We start from the raw sequence: 7,995 nt of genomic DNA on the forward strand, positions 1-7,995 counted from the left end.
CTATTAAAGCTCCTGGTTTTCATGGCTTCTTTCAAGACTCAGCTGAAATACCACCTTCTGCAGGAAGACACTTCCTGGTCCCCCCCTACAGCTAGTGCCTTCCCTCTGAAACTACTTTCCATCTTACATGCAAACATCTTATATGGACGTAGTCATTTGGATGTTGTCTTCCCTCATTAAAATGTGAGTTTCTTGAGAGAAAGGACAGTGTCTTTCCTTTTCTTTTTATCCCTAGCACTTAACACATAGTAACAAAAGCTCAGTAAATTCTTGTTGACTCAATTAGAACTCATCTGTCTAAAGTCCTCATTTTATGGATAACTATCCTCTCATTTACGTGACCACCACCAAAATTCAAGTCCTTATCATCTCTCACCTGCATTACTGAAATAGGTTCCAATTTGAACTAAGTTTTCAATACCTCTCCAAACCATGCCACACACAGCTGAAAAATAATCTTCATAAAGCATAAGACTGACTTTCACTCCTCTACTCAAGAAACTCACTGGGACAAAATACAAACTCCTCAGCTTGGTATTTAAAGTCTTTGCACAGTGTCTTTTAAGGTTTGTTGATAAGTTAAGCCCCCTAAGAGAAACTGTTACTCTGAGAAAGAAGTTGCTGCTGTTTTGAATATAACAAGCTGGCAGATACGGAAATCAAAATTGTTGTATAATTTGGGGGACAAATACAAGACATATTGGTAAATGCTTACCAACTGGCTCTAAAAAAATGTACACATGACACACTTTTAAATTTAATCTGCATTATTAAATTTTTCTCTATCACTTTAGATAATCAACAAAACAATAAACCATGTCATGGTTTGCAGCATTTGCTGATTTCCAAGGTATAAATACTAACATTGAAAATTTAATAATCAGCTTTCATTAATGAACTGGCTCCACCAAAATTCTGGACAAATGTAACTTATCTGATTATTAGACAAAAAATGAGAATTTGATCATCAATCATAAACTGCATTGGGGTTGTTCACAGAGACTGAATCAAGAAGGATAAAAGAAGAGAGGGAGAAGTGAAATGGGGACAGTTTAGAACTGTATAAGCTAAGTTTGAAGTTAGAAGCAATAGATATTAGTTGTTATTGATGAGTAAGTTTAGGAGGGAAGAACTGATTGCAAGCACAGAACCATAGAACTCACTCAAAATATCAATTAGTTTGGCTGAAATGTCATGTCCAGAGAAGTCAGTCAAGCATAGCATGCATCAACTTATCCATACAAACAGAAGCTATATTCCTCAAGAAACTTTTGTGAGCAGTTCCTGAGACAGAAAGAAGCTTACAGTTGTAGAGTTGTGACTTACTCTAAATACATGGGTTTTCCTCATTTATGTGCCTCCTGGGCAAGTTTCTGTAAGTGTATACCCATTCTTCCCTGCAAATACTGAGTGTATTAATAGAACAGTCCAGTCTAGGTATCTGCCTGACTTGAAATATATTTATTTTTATGCTACTACTTCATTATATGAATACCCATGATATAATATTAATTTTCCCCTTATTGTTAAGTAAATGTTTGCTTAAGAACTAAAAGTATCATTGTAAGGAACTGATTGTGAAAATAGAAATGCATCATTGGAGATGTGAGAGAAGGCTTAAATGCTAGAGTGATGAGTAATGGGAGTTTGTTTTCCTTCAGCAGGGTTACCCTTCGGACTTGGAGAGAATTGGAGTGTAGCTTCTTGGTGTTGGTCATTCTTTACGAAACTAGACTTGCTATTGTAAAAGCGAGTGATATGACAATATGTTTTTTTTACTTTTATTTTTGATATATAATCAATTACGTTAATGGTTTTCCTTATATTAACCGTCCCTGTCTTCCTGGTATAAATCCCACTTGGACATAATGGAAATATAATCTTTTTAATATATTGTTGTAATCTTTTACCTAGTATCTTATTTAAGATTTTTGCATCCTTATTCATTAATGAAATTGGTCTATAATTTTCTTTCTCTGTTACTCTTCCTGGTTTAGGTAACAGTATCATATTTGCCTCATAAAAAGAGTTTGGCAGGATCTCTTCTTTGCCTATTATTCCAAATAATTATTTAATATTGGAATTAGTTGATCTTTAAATGTTTGATAAAATTCATTTGTAAATCCATGGGGGAAGGAAGAAAAAAAGGAATAAAAAGAAATTTATATAACTTTATTATATATTTAAAAGGAATAGCAAGTTGTACGTAATAAATTTGCAGTTTCATGTGCAATCACCTTATTTTTTATTATATTATGTTATGTAAATGTTTGTTTTATTCTATAAATTAAAAATAAGATAACTTTTTTAAAAAGTTTAAAAAGTTTAAAAGTTATTTTTAAAAAAGTGAGACAGCCGAGAGTGAGTAGGTGGTCACATGTCCACGTGGAGGTATGAGATTCTACTGTCTTACATAAGCCAGTTATATACATTTCCAAGTTTATTTTACATAGTTCACCTTAAAATATGTACACATTCCAGTCAAACTAAACTGTTTGTGATTCCCTCTACTTGGCAGTACCATATTCTGCCTCTGTGTTTTTGCAAAGGTTCTTCCCCATGCCTAGAATGCATTCTCTCCTCAGTTCTACCTTTCAGAATGTCAAGCTTCCATCACAGGCTCAGCTCATGTGCCATCTCCTATGGGAAGCCTTTCCTGATCTCCTGAGCTGTTCAAGTTCTTCCTCCTCAAACTATATATACACATATGTTTATATGTATCCCCCTGGAAGAATGTAACTCCCTAAGAACAATGACCGATTTCCTTTTGTCTTTGTATCCTCAGAGCATGGCACCTTCAACATAGCAGGAACTTAATAGGTGCTTTTTGGATTAGACTGTGTGACCTGTGGTCAGAAGGGCCCCTTCTCACAAGTAGCTACATTCTGGACTCTCACAGAGCCTGGATTCATCTTGGAATTGGCTTGACCCCAAAGAGAGGGAGTCAGGCTTCTCTCTTTCTTTTTGGGGGGGGAGGGGAGGGGGGGGCAAATTGGGGTTAAGTGAATTGCGCAGGGTCAAACAGCTATTAAGTGTCAAGTGTCTGATCTGAGACCAGATTCGAACTCAGGTCCTCCTGACTCCAGGGCCAGCGCTCTATCCACGGCACCACGTAGCTGCTCCAGGCTTCTATTACACTCTCAGCTTGTTAATGACTCCAGCCCAGATTGATTCCAAGTAAAAGGTCTAAAATAAAGCCTAAGTATGGCTCATGACAAGGGTCTCCTGAAAATGTATTAAAAGGTTTCTTCCAGAAAAGGTATTCAATATACAGAATGAACATCAGTTATAAGACAACTATTTCTTTCCTCCACTACAAAAGAAATTTTAAAATAAAAAAGAGTAATCATCCTACATCAACAAATACTTAAAACATAAGACAATAATCTAACACACCTACTACAGGAGGTAAAGACAACACTGTGAGACTACTGAACAGATATTTCACATTCACCTGGGATCTATGTTATCTAAGAAACTCACAAGGTCCAGATCTTCTGGTCAGCCAGCAGTGGACTTCTGGTCCCTTCTGGTTCAGGAATATCCTGTTTAGATTTCTCCCCCAAGAACTGATGCAGTTGCAAGAACTATCTCTTGCTGGGTAGCCAAGCATCCACTGAAGAACTCAGGAACTCTTGAACTCATAAGGTGACAATGTCCATTTATCAGACTCACTTGGAAGTTTGGTGACCAGTGCTCTTTATCTATGTGCAAGGCAAGTTCCTGTAGGGTAGAAATTGTCATTTTTTTTTCCCCAATCCCTAGCACAGCAATTTCCACATAACAGTTACTTTTTAAAAATTAAATTAGATGGCGCAGTGGATAGAGCTCTGGCTTTGGAGTCTGGAGGACCTGGGTTCAAATACGGCCTCAGACACTTGACCCTTACTAGCTATGTGACCCTGGGCAAGTCACTTAACCCTAATTGCCTCAGAAAAAAAAAAATTAAACTAAAAGCTCCTAGCTTAGGGATCATGGAGAAGGTAGGACACGACCAAAGTTTGAAAGGAATAGGATTTCAACTGGTGAAGATGTCAAGGAAATATATTCACGTCATGGGAAACCACGTTAGGTTAGAAAGGACAAAACAAGATATGGAATTAGATATGGGATACTGGTTTAGTTGGAAAGTAATAGCGGTTTGAGAGTAATATGAAAGACTAGAAGGGTATGTTAGAGAGACTGTGGCAGGCCTTAATAACCAGGACATAGAGTATGTATTTTACCTCATCATAGATGACAGAGTATCACTGGGTTACAGATGAATATTTAACAACTGACTTTCAAAAAAAAAGAATGGCAGGACACCCTTTTAAGTTTTATCTACATTATCAACATTTTCTCCATCACTTTTTTAAGTCAAGAAAATCAACAAAACAATAAGGTCCTAATTTGCAGAGTTTTCCAGTATCTGAATTGTAAATGCTCAGAATGAAAATTTAACAACCAGCTTTGTTGGCTCCAGCACACCACTGAGTGCAGTGATGCTATCCTATTTGTGCATTAGGAAGATGACTCCAGAAGACAGGGAAATCAGTTAGGAGTCCAGGAAAGAGACGGTGGCTGCAGAAAGTGATTAAAAGAGATCTTGCAGAGACACAATCATGAGGAGATGGCTGGTAACTGATACGGAATCACTGAGAACTTTAGAAGTTTTGAACCTGGATTGGGGAGGATAGTGGTGCCACCAACAGAAAGGTGGAAGAAGTGGCTGGATTGGGAAGAGGATGACCATGAGTTCAGTTATGGACATGTGGGGGCTGGCCATTCAGAGCTGTCAAAGGGACCTCCAGATGGAGGAAGAAGGGATGGTGCAACGGATGGAGCAAAGAGGTTGACAGAAGAAGAAAGGGAGGAGAGAAAAGGAGGAAGAGGCTGGAAAAAAAGAGCTTTTTAAAGCTCTGGGGGAAGAGAAATAATGGGTGGCAGCGAATGCTGGAGGAGTGGGGAGGACTTGATGAGTAAAGGGCTCTAGAAGCTCCCACGCTTACACAAACCCAGGGCCTGCTTCCCAGGATTCAGGAACTCTCTCCTTTAGCCGGCTCCTTCCTCTTCCCCGCCCCCTGCCCCGCCTTCAAGCCCAGCTCCCCAAGGTGGCTTCGTCCCCTCCCTCTCCCGTCTCCCCGAGGCCCGACTCCCTCCGGCATGATGTCACCGGCGCGTTTGCCAATGAGCTGGCGGGGGGCCGTCCGGTCTCCTGGAACTGACAAGCCGCGCCAGCCAATCAGAGTGTGGAGGAGGCCGGACGGAGGAGGAGAGAGGGTGTGGGAGTGTGTGGATGCGTGTGTCCGCGCGCTGGTAGAGGGACTCGCGGCGGCAGCGCGCGGCAGGGGGCGGGGGGAGGGAAGCGGCGCGCGGGATGGCGAGCGAGCGGCCCCTCCCCCCTACCCAGCTCCGGGGCGCTGAGAGCGGCCGGGAGTTTTCGCACCCGGGAGGGAGATGCCGCCCTGGCTCTGGCTTGTTGCAGGTAACGCTGGGGGCGGCCCCCGGAGTTAGTGGCGGCGGCGGCGGCGGCGGCTCCTTAGGGGTATTTGTAAAGGGGGAGGAGTTGGGGTGAAACAGGGGAAGGAAGAGGAGCCCCGTGCTCCTATCCCGCAGCCCCCCCCCCACCTCGGGTCTGGGTGGGATGAAGGGGTCGAGGGCTGCATCTCCTTGGGTTGCAGAGGGGCCTCTGCAAGGGCTTGGGGAGGGGGACAGTCTCACCCATTTCCCGGGGCGCTGCGCTTGTGAATTGAATGAGTTGGGTTCCAGCCCTAGTCATCCCCTTGCTGCCCACCGGCTCCCCCGGGGTGAGGGGCTTGAGGTCTTGAGAGCCTGGGCAGGGCTTAGCGAAGAGTTTCGGCCGCGGTAGTGGTCAGAGGCACTGGCCAGAGGCCACAGGAACCCCGGTGCTAAGCAGTGTATGGTGCATGGTTCCCTGGGACAAAGGAAGGAGTGGAAGAACGCTCTGCGTGCCACGCTCTGGCTCGGGTCCTCCGAGCCTCCACCTCCCTGGCCACGGCAGAGCGCGGCTGGGGTGAAGGGGGGCTCCCGCTTGCAACCTCATGTCCCCTCCCGTTTAAATCTCCCCGCCTCCCCACTTTGAGCCGGACAGCCCCAGAGACTGGCTGAGTCCAACCAGAACACTGGCGAACTCGTCATCTACCCGCCCCATCCCACCTCGTTCCTATTGTATTTCTTTGCTCTACCCCTGGAGAGGGATGGCCACCTGCTTGTCACCGGTGTTCCCCCAGTGAGGTTTCCTGGGCCATGCCCCAAAGCTACTGCATTATCTTGAGCAGTTCAGATCGAGAGCTGGCAGAATTTGTGATGGATAAAACCCAGGTGCTCGGCCGATTCCCCCAGGGTTAAGGGGTGTGCAGGTTGAAACAGTGCACAGCAACCAGATTTGATAAAGCCCCACCAGAAAACAAAAACAAACAAAAAATAAATACAAAGGAACATGCAGCCTACCAGGGCTACTTTAGCTTGCAGACCAGTGAATCATAGGTGTGGATTTGGACTTTTTGAAAACGAGAGCAGGTGCTGCCACCATCCCCTCACATCAAGCATACTCTGCATGGCTCCTGTTTCGTTCCAGTGTAGTAGGCTTTTTGTTTTGCTTTTGTTTGTCTTCATAGTAAGAAGACAGTGTAGAATTGTCTATCCTGCCATAAAAATTATTAAAGTGAGTGTGCCTGTTCCATTTCCCACTGCCCTGGAATGAATACATGAGGTGAATTATTCAATTTCTTAAGAAACATTTATACCGGTGGACTCACTCATTCTCCTCCCTTTCCATTTGCTCATCCCATTCTTATACTCACAGCAATGCCTGTCTTGTCGCTGATGGAAGTATAGTTAAATGATGCCAGCCGACTGGGATGAGAAAATGGCTACAAGCTAGCAAGCTGGAAACTTTCTGGGAGAGTTGAGTTATGGACAGCTGCTTCATGGTGAATTGTTAACAACATAGTCCTGTGCCGAGTGTGGCATTCATCTTTTTTATTAAGTTTAAAACCATGAGTGTGATTATGAGAGAAAGAAATGTTGTCTTCTAGTAATATAGCTTTTTGTTTAGCACTGCTTGATGAAGGGAGGGTAGATAGAATTTTCTCTAGCTTTGACAGAGTTGATGATTGTGACAACCCAGACAAGGTGCCCAATTGACCCCAGTAATGAAGAGCCACTTTTGTCTTTTATTTACAGATGATGGAAGTCACTGATCATATTAGAAGATGTTATTGAGTGATATTCTGTTTTAGTGAATAAATGTGATTGAAATGACTCTCAAAGACCAAAAGACCTTTCCACACCACAAACATGAAGATTGCCCTTTAGTTAGGGCAGTGACCAATTTTTGCAGGCCCTATCATTGTCTGGGCATGCACTTAAGTTTGACCATTTCTGATGGCTCTTTCTCAGGTTGGTCTTTCTGCTGCCCCTGTTTACCAGCAGTCCATAGTGCTGTTGGATTTACTCGAGTGGCTATTCTAAACGTATTCCTCTTTCCTCTCACCATCAGCATTACTCTATTTATAGCAAATGACTTGCCTTCCTATTTCTCATGGAAGATGAGAGAGAAGTCTACTCCCCTGCATTCCTCTTAACTTCTCAGCAACATCATTTACTCTTTCCTTCGGTTAGGCAAGAGGAGTTACTCTATTATCCATTAAAACGAATTCTTCTATTTGTATCCTTAATCCCAACAGACCTGCAGGACCTTGCTATGAGTTCTGACCTACCTTCAGAGTTCCACGCATATGTAGTTACAGGCCATCTCTTCCCATCTTTAAGTTCAATGTATCACAAACTGGGGTCATTTTCTTTACCCCTAACCCTGCTTAAGGGTTTCCTCCTTATTTACCTGTTGCTATTTGTGGTACTACCACCTTTCACTCAACCTCTCATGTTCATGATCTGGTTTACTCATTCTCTTATCTTGATCTCTAATTAGGCTTCGGATCCTTCAATATTACCTCCATAATATCTCTTGCATCAGACCCTCCTCTTATC

At 43.1% G+C, this 7,995-nt stretch overlaps 1 protein-coding gene across 3 annotated transcripts in view; it reads left to right on the forward strand.

Annotated features, from left to right (window-relative positions):
- The first annotated feature begins 5,364 nt into the window (after positions 1-5,364).
- Positions 5,365-7,995, forward strand: part of TMTC4 (transmembrane and tetratricopeptide repeat containing 4) — a 93,751-nt gene continuing 91,120 nt past the window's right edge. For 2 of the 3 annotated variants that reach the window (XM_027854111.1, XM_027854112.1), the window contains exon 1: positions 5,389-5,467. The gene's annotated coding sequence lies outside the window, so the exon portion shown is untranslated. Of the gene's footprint in view, positions 5,468-7,995 lie in introns of all 3 variants that reach the window. The other variant, XM_027854110.1, reaches the window with a different exon arrangement.

Source organism: Vombatus ursinus, unplaced genomic scaffold (assembly GCF_900497805.2).
Source record: "Vombatus ursinus unplaced genomic scaffold, bare-nosed wombat genome assembly UNPS02010304.1, whole genome shotgun sequence".
Taxonomy (NCBI): domain Eukaryota; kingdom Metazoa; phylum Chordata; class Mammalia; order Diprotodontia; family Vombatidae; genus Vombatus; species Vombatus ursinus.